The 13,856-nt window shown below is 36.0% G+C and overlaps 1 long non-coding RNA gene across 2 annotated transcripts in view; it reads right to left on the reverse strand.

The window, feature by feature from the left end:
- The window catches only part of LOC105466180 (uncharacterized), a 119,533-nt gene that overhangs the window by 49,833 nt on the left and 55,844 nt on the right, over window positions 1-13,856 (reverse strand). The gene's annotated exons all lie outside the window — the stretch shown is intronic.

Raw genomic sequence — 13,856 nt, forward strand, 5'->3', positions numbered from 1 at the left:
TACATTTTATTTTTATTATTCATGATTTACACAACATATATCTATTTGTTTAAAATAATAAATAGCAACAATATATTCAGTGATTATCACTTACTGATAAATAAAATGAATGGCAGCACTGTTACGAGATAGAGGAAGGGGGAATTGAAAATATCCTGTTGTAATGTAACTACAGTATCTATGATGTGGTACAGTGTTATTTCAAAGAAGGCTTGGATTAGTTGTAAGTGTACATTGCAAACTTAAAGGAAACCACTAAAAAAGTAAAAGTGGTATAATTGATATTGATAATTGACATTTTGAGTCTGATCTTCCAATGGGAGAGATACACAATGAGCAAATAAATAATAAGATATGTAGTATATTGAATGATATTGTTATGGAAAAATTAAAGCAATGTATATGTTTTGTTTTGGGCTTTATTCAAACATATCAACCATAACAAGTTATCTCTGAGACAACTAGGAAATTGGAATATGTACTGGTAATTTATGTTACTGTCAACTATGTTACATTTGATGATGATATGGTGGTTGTGTTTCCAAAACAAAACGTGTTTATCATTGAAAGATGCAGACTGAACTCGGATGGACAAAGCAGCATGTGGAGACCCACATCATGAACTATTGCTCCAAGAACTACAACAGGAACATACCAGGAAAGCTGAGATAATCCACAGATCCTTTGAAAAAGGTGGATTGCCACTGCAGGCTCCGTGGAACAGTTGGGAAATGTGAGTTGGCTTGCTTTCTCAGCCAGGAGGTTTGTGCTCTGGGCAAGCTCTCAGCCGTGCTCACTGGCTGCCTGGAGATAAACTCGGTGCTGTTGGGGAGTCAGACTGACCTTTTGGGCTGTGGGTTACATAAGAGCTGGGTGGGGCCTGTGACTGCTGACTTTCCCCCCACTTCCCTGGTGACCTGTGTGATGCAGCAGAGGCAGCTATAATCCCCCTGGGAACAACTCCATTGGCCTGGGAACCACACCCCCATTCCCCACAGAGGTCGCAGCAAGTCCCGCCTGAGGAAAGTCTGAGTTCAGACATGCCTAACCCTGCCCCAACCTGATGGTGTTTCTCTACTTGCCCTAGCAGCCAAAGACAAAGGACATAATCCACTGGGATGTCTATGGCCTTGCCCACCACCTGAGAAACCTGAATACTTATCCAAATGCCACCTAGGGCAAACTTGTATCCTCCCTATACAACTGCAGCTGATGAGCTTTTCAAAGTGCCACTTCCTGGATGGAGGCAAACCAACACAAAACTAGTGCACTTAACAAAAAACAACCAAGGACCTTTCACTCCTCTGCTACCCCACCAAAGCAGGTGCTGGTATCCATGGCTGAGAGACCTGAAGATGGATCACATCACAAGACTCTTTGCAGATGCTCCCCAGTACCAGCCCAGAGGCTGGTAGCTACGCTGGGTGGGTACATCCAGAAGAGAAATAACAATCACTGCAGTTTGGCTCTCAGGAAGCCCATCCCTAGGGGAAAAGGGAGAGCACCACATCCAGGGAGCACCCCATGGAACAAAAGCATCTGAACAGCAGCCCTTGAGTCCTAGATCTTCCATCTGACATAGTCTGTCCAAATGAGAACAAATGAGATAAACAATTCTGGTAATATGACGCAAAAAAAAATTCTTTAACACCCCTACAAGGTCACACTAGCTCACCAGCAATGAATCAAAACCAAGACAAAAATCTCCGAATTGCCTGAAAAAGTATTCAGAAGGTTGACTCTTAAGCTCATCAAGGAGGCACCCGAAAAAGGTAAACTCCAACTTAAAGAAATTGAAAACATGACACACAATATGCATAGAGAAATCTCCAGTAAAATAAATAAATTTTTTAAAGAAGACATTCACAACAAAACAAAACAAAAACAACTTCTGGAAATGAGGGACACACTTAAGAGAATTGCAAAATGCACTCAAAAGTTTCAGCAATCAAATTGAACAAGTAGAAAAAAGAACATCAGGGTTCAGAAACAAGGATTTCAAATTAATCCAATCTGATGAAGGCAAAGGAAAAAGAATTTTAAAAGACAAACAAAGCCTCCAAAACGTCTGGGATTATGTTAAATGACCAAACCTAAGAATAATCGGTATTCTTGAGAAGGAAGAGAAATCTAAAACCTGCTTGGATCTAGACATCCAAATACAAGAAGCTCAAAGAATACCTGGGAAATGTATTGCAAAAAGATCATTTCCCAGACACATAGTCATCAGGTTATCTAAAGTCAAGATGAAGGGAAGAATTTTGAGAGCTGTGAGGCAAAAGCAAGAGGTAACATATAAAGGAAAACCTATCAGATTAACAGCAGATTTCTCAACAGAAACCATACAAGCTAGAAGGTACTGAGGTCCTATGTTTAGCCTCCTTAAACAAAACAATTATCAGTCAAGAATTTTGTATCCAGTGAAATTAAGCTTCATAAATCAAGGAAAGTTACAGTCTTTTTCAGACAAACAAAAGCTAAGAGTATTTATCTTTACCAACCCAGCACTATAAGAACTGCTAAAGGGAGCTCTAAATCCTGAAACAAATCCTTGAAATCCACCAAAATAGAATATTCTTAAAACATAAATCTCACAGCACTTATGAAACAAACAAAAAAACCCAAGATATTCAGGTAACCAATAGCTCGATGAATGGAATAGTACCTCACATCTCAATACTAACATTGAATGTAAAAGGCCTAAATGCTCCATTTAAAAGATACAGAATGGCAGAATAGATAAGAATTCACCAACCAAGTTTCTGTTGTCTTCAGGAGACTGACGTGACACATAAGGACTCACATAAACTTAAGTTAAAGGGGTGGAAAAAGATATTCCATGCAAATGGTCACCAAAAGCAAAGAGGAGTTGATATTAGTTTATCAGACAAAACAAACTTTAAAGTAAAAGCAGCTAAAAAAGACAAAGAGGGACATTATGTAATGATAAAAGGACTAGTCCAACAGAAAAACATCATAATCCTAAATATATATGCACCTAACACTGGAGTACCCAAATTTATAAAACAATTACTACTACACAAGAAATGAGATAGACAGCAACACAATAATAGCGGGGGACTTCAATACTCCACTGACAGCACCAGACAGCTCATCAAGACAGAAAGTCAACAAAATCAATGGACATAGTCTATATCCTAGAACAAGTGAATTTAACAGATATATACAGAACATTCTACCCAACAACTAAAGAATATACATTCTTTCATCAGCACAAGATAGACCATATGAAAGATCACAAAACAAGTCTCAACAAATTTTAAGAAAGTTGAAATTATAGTAAGTACTCTATCAGACCACAGTGGAATAAACTTGGAAATTAACTCCAAAATGAACCCTCAAAACCATGCATATACATGGAAATAAAATAACTCCTGAATGATCATTGGATCAACAAAGAAATCAAGAAGAAAATTTAAAAATTATTTGCACTAAGTGATAATGGTGACACAAACTATCAAAACCTGTGGGATACAGCAAAAGTGGTGCTAAGAGCATTAAATGCCTACATCAAAAAGTCTGAAAGAGCACAAGTAGAGAATTGAAGCATCAAATTCTTTTTAGACTAAAGTTAGCATTAACTACCAGCTGGTGTTAATTTCTGCTTATACTTAGAGCGCTCAGAAATTGTATAATTTGTGTGATCCTTGTTAGTTTAGCAGCATTTTGTCCTAGCTGAAACATGATAATGAGATTTTAAAATTTTTTTAAAGGAGCTCAGTGGTTAAAAGTCAGCTTACTTAAAATGCTAACATACAAGATGTGTGTGTATGCGTGCATGTGTGCGTGTTTGTATTTTGAGGACTTTGTTTTTGTTTTTGTTTGCTTGTTTGTTCTTCTCTCTTAAGATCTTGCTTGTTTTTTTGAACAATTTTTTTTCTTCTCAGTTGACAGAATTTTGTTTTCACCTGATTTTTTGACTAAAATGGTTATTGCAACAGAGGCTACTTTCAGGTTTTTAAGGAATAATGTAGTTTAGACACTCAGAAATGTCTTTGTTTAAAAAAAATCTTTTAAGTGCGCTGTGAAAGTATCTCCCTCTAGCACCACCAGACATTTTCTCTTTGTATTTTAGAATGTAAATTTTGCTATTTGATTATCACCTGAGTTGTTTCCTTTAATATGAAAATTTAAGGCTATTTAGCTGACAACTGCTTACGGTTGTAAAACAGGTTTATCAAGAATCTGAAAGTCTAACAAAAAAAAGTGGGAGGTCTTTATAAATCTATAAAATGTATCTCTACTGGCATGCCTAATATGTCTATGTATTTATATGTTGTGTACACAATGTTTCACTACTAAGATATAAAAGAGCTCCAATTGGCTTTTAAAAAGTGCTTAAATGAGATACTAAAACAGTAAAGACTAGTCAAATGCCTTTTCAAATTTATGTGGTTTAAGTAAAATTTTTAATAAATAAGCTAGCCTTAAAATTATTGGTAAAATAATATTAGAAATGTCTTAAGGATTTCCAGCATATGTTTTGGTTTGCATTTATTAATAAAGCAATTTCATACTTGTCCCTGCCAAATACTGTAAGGTGTCAAAATTTGACACAGGGGTTACAAAACTATAAACCCAGTCTAAAACAGAATGATCTTTGCTTGTGTAATTTTTAATAAATAAGGCATTGATATCAGTTTAATGAAAATAGCTGCATCTTAAATTTAGTAAGATTACCATAACTTCTAATCTTGTGGCTTTAAGCAGTCTAGTCCACAGGCAATAAGGAGGCTTGTTTTGGGAAAGTACTGTTATCATCTTTGTTTCAAAGCTAAACTACAAACTAAGTCCTTTCCAAAGTTAGTTCAGCCTATGCCCAGGAATGAACAAGGACAACTTAAAAGTTAAGAGGAAGATGGAGTCAATTAGGTCAAATCTTTTTTCACTGTCTCAGTTATAATTTTCAATGGTGGTTTCATAACTTTAAATGATGATGATCACAGTTTTCATAAATAATCTAGGTAATCAATTATAATAATTTGGTAAATGTAATGAGGTGAATACTTATAGATAAACTAAATTCATAATTTCTAAATTAATAATTTAGAATGCAAATTTATATTAAATTAAATAATAGATATTTCATTATTTGGGTATTTTCCGATAATTATATATTGTAGGAAAACATTCTTGCTAAAAAAGAAAAAAAGGTGTGTCCTTTTTTAAAAAAGGTGAACAAGTTTTGTCTAATTCAAAGATTATTTAAAGGTTATGTGTAAAACAAGATAAAAGGAACCAGAAAATAAAAAGAGATCCAAAGAAAGTTATAAAAATAAAGAAGTATTTTTTGTGGTAAAAGAGCTTAAAGAGAAATAATTTTATATGAGAAAGAATCTTGTATGGTAAATTTAGTCCTAAAATAAAATGATTGTTTAAGAAGGAGGGATGTTCAGGACAAAACAGAAAGTCCAAGCATGTCATGAGTGGTTGGTGCAAGTCACAATAGGGGATTTATATTAAAAAATATTTAGTGTGATCAAGTTGTCATATTGTTATTAAGTTTTGGTTTGCTTAGAAAAAAACTGATATTAAAATTTTTGAAAATTAGGGTTATTACATCTATGTATCTCCCTTTGTGTGCTTTTAAAGTCCTTATGACATTGAGTTACAGGACTTTGACTCCTGGATCTAAAAATGACACCAAGTGCTGCTAAATCTTAAACGTTGACAGCAATTAAAGCCTCATCTTCAGGCCCCATAGAAGATGCCAATCAAAATAAACTACATCCTTGTGACACCGGGCAAAAAATTAAAGCTATTCAACTCTTCAAGGCCCAGGGACTATTGTGGAAGAGGTGGGCACATAAGATTGTGAGGGCCAATTTTGAGATAAAATAAGTTCAATTTTTCTATAAATTAATCATTAATGTCAAGGGCATATTGATGTAAGACTGACATATGGGTCCCTCTGTCAGATTAATGATATTTTCTTGAAGCATTAACTAACTCTTTAATACGGGTTACAAAAGGCTTATGGAAATTATATCTTATGGTCAAGATTAAAATGTTACATATTAGTTATAAAATTTTGAAAAACAAATTTGATTGGCTGCATGTTGTTTTTATTAGGACTCATTGTTTGGAAAATTAAGTCTCCTCTCTCAAAGAATAAAAGTTTTAACATTTTTTTTTAATTTTTAGAGTTATCACTTTGGTTAAATGAATGATTTATTTTATAATGACCTCTGATCCTATTTTGTGATATAGTAATAATAATATAAGAATCTATTTCTTAAATTATTTATTTTACAAATACCTCTGATCCTATTTTGTGAAATAATAATTATAATTCTTGTTATTCTTATTGCAAATAACTGTTTTGCCATAAGTTAAAAATAATCACAAATAGTTTCCGAATTCTGGAGAAATCAACTGGAGAGAAATATGCTCCAAATTTTGTTCATAAGAGTATACTAAAAGCTATGAATGATGTGCTTTCCTTTAAGGAATCAAACTTGACTTATGGAGCCAATAAAGCCCTTAGAAAAACTGGCCTCATTTTGTGTACACAGTCCACGTACAGGGTTTCTAACCTGTGGTAACTAAAGAATGTCACTTTCTGACAGGCTCAGAAGTCCCAAGTTTATCTTGAAACCTCAAGAGAAGAAAAAATTCACCCAACTCATAGGTATTTGATGACACAAACCTGTGACTGGGCTTGGCTTTAAAAATTCTTATCTGAGGTTTTAAAAATTCCACCAAAGCCATTTTAAAAGTCTATGTAAAAAAATAATTATTCTTGCTCCACCATATGCAGATAGTTAGGCCAACTGTAATAAAGCAAGCCAGTTCTACCATGATTTGTTTTTAGTAGAAATGGAAAACTGGAGAAAGAAAAATTATGTTTCAAAACAATAGTATACCTGTTGTTACATTCTAGTCTTGCCTAATGTTTTTTCAATTTTTATTATTTTCTACAGTATGAACCAAATTCTAATTTTTCTTGGATACATGTCTTCAAAATAATGTTTTCAATTTTTTCCTTCTTTTTTTCCATTTTTCTTAATTTTGAGTCACTGAAAACTAAGTTGTGCTTTCTTAAAGCCCTCCGAACTGAAGCCAGAGAATATAAACTTCTGAAGAAAACAGCAGCAGCCTATTTACATACATAAGCCACTTTCATACCTGCCTACTAGTGTATGGACTTCAGAGTAATGTGGCCTAAATCAATTTTTCCAGGATTATTCTTTTGTTTGTTGCTGTTTTTCCTCCCTTCCTCCCCACTGTTTCTCTTTACAGGACATGGGACTTCACAACCTGCCAAAAATTACCTTTTGGGACCTACCCATCTAAAAATTAACTGTTCTAGCAATGAGAGATTGGATGAAACCTGAGACCAGAGACTCATTTTCTTGCAAAATGTTTTCTCCAAAATATTTTTTAAAAGAAAAAGGGGAAAATAAGAAAGGAAAATATCTTGGGCCCCCAGAATCACTAGGTTAAAAACAAACAAACAAAAAAAACTCAAGCTGGAAACTGCTTAGGGCAAAACTGCCTCCCATTCTGTTCAAAGTTATCTTTCTGTTCACTCAGATAAATGCATATCTGATTGCTTCCTTTGGAAAGGCTAATCAGAAACTCAAAATAATGCGACCATTTTTCTCTCATCTATCCGTGACCTGGAAGCCCCCTCCCCACTTTGAGTCTTTCTGCTTTTGCTTCAATTTGTCCCACCTTTCCAGACTGAACCAATGTACTTCTTAAACATATTGATTGATGTCTCATATATGCCTAAAATGAATAAAACCAAGCTGTGCCCCAACCACCTTAGGCACTTGTCAGGACTTCTTGAGGCTGTGTCACAGATGTGTCCTCAAGCTTGGCAAAATAAACTTTCTAAGTTAACTGAGACCTGTCTCAGATTTTCTGGGTTCACAACTTTATGATCAAAAGCCTCAGCAAATTTTGCATAGAAGGGACATACCTTAAAGTAATAAAAACCATCTATGACAAACTCACAGCCAACATTATACTGAATGGGGAAAACTGAAGCCATTACCCCCTGAGAACTGGAACAAGACAAGGATGCTCACTCTCACCACTTCTATTCAACATAGTACTGGAAGTCCTAGTCACAGCAATCAGACAAGAGAAAGAAATAAAGGGCATCCAAATTGGTAATGAGGAAGTGAAACTGTTGTTGTTTGCCAATGACATGATTGTATACCTAGAAAACCTTAAAGACACATCGAAAAAGCTCCTAGAAATGGTAAATGAATTCAACAAAGCTTCAGGACACAAAATTAACATACACAAATCAGTAGTGCTGTTATACACCAACAGCAACCAGGCTGAGAATCAAATCAAGAACTCAACGCCTTTTACAATAGCAAAAAAAAAAAAAAAAAAAAAAAAAAAACCTTAGGAATATGCTTAACCCAGGAGGTGAAAGACCTCTATAAGGAAAGCTACAAAACACTGCTGGAAGAAATCATAGATGACACAAATGGAAACATCCCATGCTCATGGATAAGTAGAATCAGTATTGTGAAAATGACCATATGGCCAAAAGCAATCTAAAAATTCAATGCAATTCCCATCAAAATGCCACCATCATTCTTCACAGAACTAGAAAAAAACAAAGATGAAATTCATATGGAACCATAAAAGAGCCCAAATAGCCACAGCAAGACTAAGCAAACAACAAATCTGGAGGTATCACATTACTCAACTTCAAGCTATACTCTAAGGCCACAGTCACCAAAACAGCATGTCACTGATATAAAAATAGGCAAATAGATCACTAGAACAGAATAGAGAACCCAGACATAAAGCCAAATACTTAGAGTCAATTGATCTTCAACAAAGCAAACAAAAACAAAAACAATAAAATGATGAAAGGACACCCTGTTCAACAAATGGTGCTGGGATAATTGGCAAGCCACATGTAGGAGAATGAAACTGGATTCCTCATCTCTTACCTTATACAAAAATTCAACTCAAGATGGATCAAAGACTTAAATCTAAGTCTTGAAACCTTAAAAATTCTAGAAGATAACATTGGAAAAACCCTTCTAGACATTGGCATAGGAAAAGACTTCATGAACAAGAACCCAAAAGCAAATGTAACAAAAACAAAGATAAATATGTGGGACTTAATTAAACTAAAAAGCTTCTGTACAGCAAAAGAAATAATCAAAAGAGCAAATAGACAACCCACAGAGTAGGAGAAAATCACAATCTATACATCTGACAAAGGACTAATATCGAGAATCTCAAAGAACTCAAACAAGTCAGCAAGAATAAACAAACAATCCCAGTATTTTATTGAGGATTTTTGCATCAATGTTCATCAGGGATATTGGTCTAAACCAAATCCAGCAGCACATCAAAAAGCTTATCCACCATAATCAAGTGGGCTTCATCCCTGGGATGCAAGGCTGGTTCAACATACACAAATCAATAAACGTAATCCAGCATATAAAAAGAACCAAAGACAAAAACCACATGATTATCTCAATAGATGCAGAAAAGGCCTTTGACAAAATTCAATGGCCCTTCATGCTAAAAACTCTCAATAAATTTGGTATTGATGGAATGTATCTCAAAATAATAAGAACTATTTATGACAAACCCACAGCCAATATCATACTGAATGGGCAAAAACTAGAAGCATTCCCTCTGAAAACTGGCACAAGACATGGATGCCCTCTCTCACCACTCCTACTTAACATAGTTTTGGAAGTTCAGGCTAGGGCAATCAGGCAAGAGAAAGAAATAAAGGGTATTCAGTTAGGAAAACAAGAAGTCAAATTGTCCCTGTTTGCAGATGACATGATTGTATATTTAGAAAACCCCATCATCTCAGCCCAAAATCTCCTTAAGCTGATAAGCAACTTCAGCAAAGTCTCAGGATACAAAATTAATGTGTAAAAATCACAAGCATTCTTATACACCAGTAACAGACAAACAGAGAGCCAAATCGTGAATGAACTTCCATTCACAATTGCTTCAAAGAGAATAAAATATCTAGGAATTCAACTTACAAGGGATGTAAAGGACCTCTTCAAGGAGAACTACAAACCACTGCTCAGTGAAATAAAAGAGGACACAAACAAATGGAAGAACATACCATGCTCATGGATAGGAAGAATCAATATTGTGAAAATGGCCATACTGCCCAAGGTAATTTATAGGTTCAATACCATCCCTATCAAGCTACCAATGAGTTTCTTCACAGAATTGGAAAAACTGCTTTAACGTTCATATGGAACCAAAAAAGAGCCCACATTGCCAAGACAATCCTAAGTCAAAAGAACAAAGCTGGAGGCATCATGCTACCTGACTTCAAACTATACTACAAGGCTACAGTAACCAAAACAGCATGGTACTGGTACCAAAACAGGATATAGACCAATGGAACAGAACAGAGTCCTCAGAAATAATACTACACATCTACAGCCATCTGATCTTTGACAAACCTGACAAAAACAAGAAATAGGGAAAGGATTCCCTATTTAATAAATGGTGCTGGGAAAATTGGCTAGCTGTAAGTAGAAGGCTGAAACTGGATCCTTTCCTTACTCCTTATACGAAAATTAATTCAAGATGGATTAGAGACTTAAATGTTAGACCTAATACCATAAAAACCCTAGAAGAAAACCTAGGTAATACCATTCAGGACATAGGCATGGGCAAGGACCTCATGTCTAAAGCACCAAAAGCAATGGCAACAAAAGCCAAAATTGACAAATGGGATCTAATTAAACTAAAGAGCTTCTGCACGGCAAAAGAAAGTACCATCAGAGTGAACAGGCAACCTACAGAATGGGAGAAAATTTTTGCAATCTACTCATCTGACAAAGGGCTAATATCCAGAACCTACAAAGAACTCAAACAAATTTACAAGAAAAAAACAACCACATCAAAAAGTAGGCAAAGGATATGAACAGACATTTCTCAAAAGAAGACATGCATACAGCCAACAGACACATGAAAAAATGCTCGTCATCACTGGCCATCAGAGAAATGCAAATCAAAACCAAAATGAGATACCATCTCACACCAGTTAGAATGGCAATCATTAAAAAGTCAGGAAACAACAGGTGCTGGAGAGGATGTGGAGAAATAGGAACACTTTTACACTGTTGGTGGGATTGTAAACCAGTTCAACAATTATGGAAAACAGTATGGCGATTCCTCAAGGATCTAGAACTAGAAGTACCATATGACCCAGCCATCCCATTACTGGGTATATGCCCAAAGGATTATAAATCATGCTGCTATAAAGACACATGCATACATATATTCATTGCGGCACTATTCACAATAACAAAGACTTGGAATCAACCCAAATGTCCATCAGTGACAGACTGGATTAAGAAAATGTGGCACATATACACTATGGAATACTATGCAGCCATAAAAACGGATGAGTTTGTGTCCTTTGTAGGGACATGGATGCAGCTGGAAACCATCATTCTCAGCAAACTATCGCAAGAACAGAAAACCAAACACCGCATGTTCTCACTCATAGGTAGGAACTGAACAATGAGATCACTTGGACTCGGGAAGGGGAACATCACACACCGGGGCCTATTATGGGGAGGAGGGAGGGGGGAGGGATTGCATTGGGAGTTATAGCTGATGTAAATGATGAGTTGATGGGTGCTGACGAGTTGATGGGTGCAGCACACCAACATGGCACAAGTATACATATGTAACAAACCTGCACATTGTGCACATGTACCCTAGAACTTAAAGTATAATAATAATAATAATAATAAAGAAAAAACAAACAATCCCATCAAAAAGTGAGTTAAGGACATGAATTGCCAGTTCTCAAAACAAGATATACAAATGGTCAGAAAATATGAAGAAAATGCCCAACATCACTAATAATCAAGGAAATGCAAATCAAAACCATAATGTGATACCACCTTATTCCTGCAAGAATGGCCATAATCAAAAAATAAAAAAATAATAGATGTTGACATGGATGTGGTGAAAAGGAAACACTTTTACACTGTTGGTGGGACTGTAAACTAGTACAATCACTATGTAAAACAGTGTGGATATTCCTTAAAGAACTAAAAGTAGATATACCATTTGATCCAGCAATCTGTCTCCTGGGTATCTACCCAGAGGAAAAGAAGTCTTTATACAAAAAAGATACTTGCACAAGCACATTTATAGCAGCACAATTTACAATTGCAAAAACATGGAACCAGCCCAAATGCCGATCAATAAATGAGTGGATAAATAAATTATGGTGTATATATATATACACACACACACACACACACCATGGAATATGACTCAGCCATAAAAAGGAATAAAATAATGACATTTGCAGCAACCTGGATGGAATTGGAGACCATTAGTCTAAGTGAAGTAACTCAGGAATGGAAAACCAAACATTGTACATTTTCACTCATAAGTGAGAGCTAAGGTATGAGGACACAAAAGCATAAGAATGATACCATGGACTTTTGGGACTTGGGGGAAAGGGTTGCGGGGTGAGGAATAAAAGACTACATATTGGATACAGTGTACACTGCTTGGATGATGGGTACACCAGAATCTCAGAAATCACTACTAAATAACTTAATAATGTAACCAAACACCACCTGTTCCAGAAACACTGGACAGAATCACTTATGGGAAAGCAAGATGGAAACCTGGAAAGCATCCTCCAGTCAGAGAAAGATTAGGATTAGGAAACTCCATTGAGAAGTGGAGAGCTACCTGATGCCCACAGAGGTCAAAGAAGCACCAGTAAAGCCTTCTTCATCCTGGATCATTTGCTTATAAGTGCTTGCAAAGCAATAAAAAGGAATGGCTTGTTCTCTTCTCCAGCATTAGGGTTAGCTTAGGATAACAGGTTAATAGGCCCCCTGAAAGAAAAATGCTGGAGCAGAGTGTAATGTGTTCCAATGCTCCAGTATTCCTCAGAGCAGCAGAGTGTAAGAGACATACTTATATGGCAATATAGTTTAGCCCCAAACCATACTGTACCTGGGTTGTGCCCAGTCCCAGAACCATGTTCTACCTAGAGAGGTAACCTCTAGGAATATGTTCACAATTGTTTCCTTCATGCGAAAGCCAATAAATGCATTAGGGGACTTTTAAAAAGCTTTTCTCTTGTTTATGAGGAAGATAAATAATTGAATTTGAGTTTAGGGCCTCAGTTTGGGGGCAGATTTTAAAGATTGGTTCCATTCCCACTGAATTTGCAGCGACAGTGAAAGAGCACACACACATGCCTGCACACATACACATATGATGGCATTTTGAGGATGCCAGCCTATTATTCACCCAGGATGATTCCAGCTAAATGAAGGGAACAGGAAGGAAACAGTTTCCAGAAGACAGAGGTATACCAAAAGGAAGCCACCGCTTTGGGGAAATTGAAAAAAGGTTAGTGAAATTACACAGACGGGCTACAACACTCTTCATGAATAACACATGAGCAAACTAAAAATAAGACAGCCCTCCATAATGCTGTGTATTTATGAAGCAATAGAAGATGTAAATAGATCACTTATTGGGGCCATCTTAGGCTAGTTGAATGGCTATCTCATTAAGGGAAGTATTTGGTATTTGCAGATATATAGATGGGGCGGAGCTCCCATTGAATGATATAATTCACGTTTGACATTTAAAGTGGCATATTGAAATCTTTTAGAAGGGCTGTAGTAATTCTATCTCATCACAATCTGTGAAATGACTGAGGACCAGTATACTCATCTAGACAGGTGACAGGCAGGATTAGAGGAATGAGACAAGCCGAGCTGTAAAATTTCCTTTTACCTCCTGTCCACAAAGGTCTCATGTCTATTTAGGCAGAGGTTGTAGATCTGTAGCCTAGCCTCTGGTGAGAATTTCTGTTG

Source organism: Macaca nemestrina, chromosome 9, assembly GCF_043159975.1.
Source record: "Macaca nemestrina isolate mMacNem1 chromosome 9, mMacNem.hap1, whole genome shotgun sequence".
Taxonomy (NCBI): domain Eukaryota; kingdom Metazoa; phylum Chordata; class Mammalia; order Primates; family Cercopithecidae; genus Macaca; species Macaca nemestrina.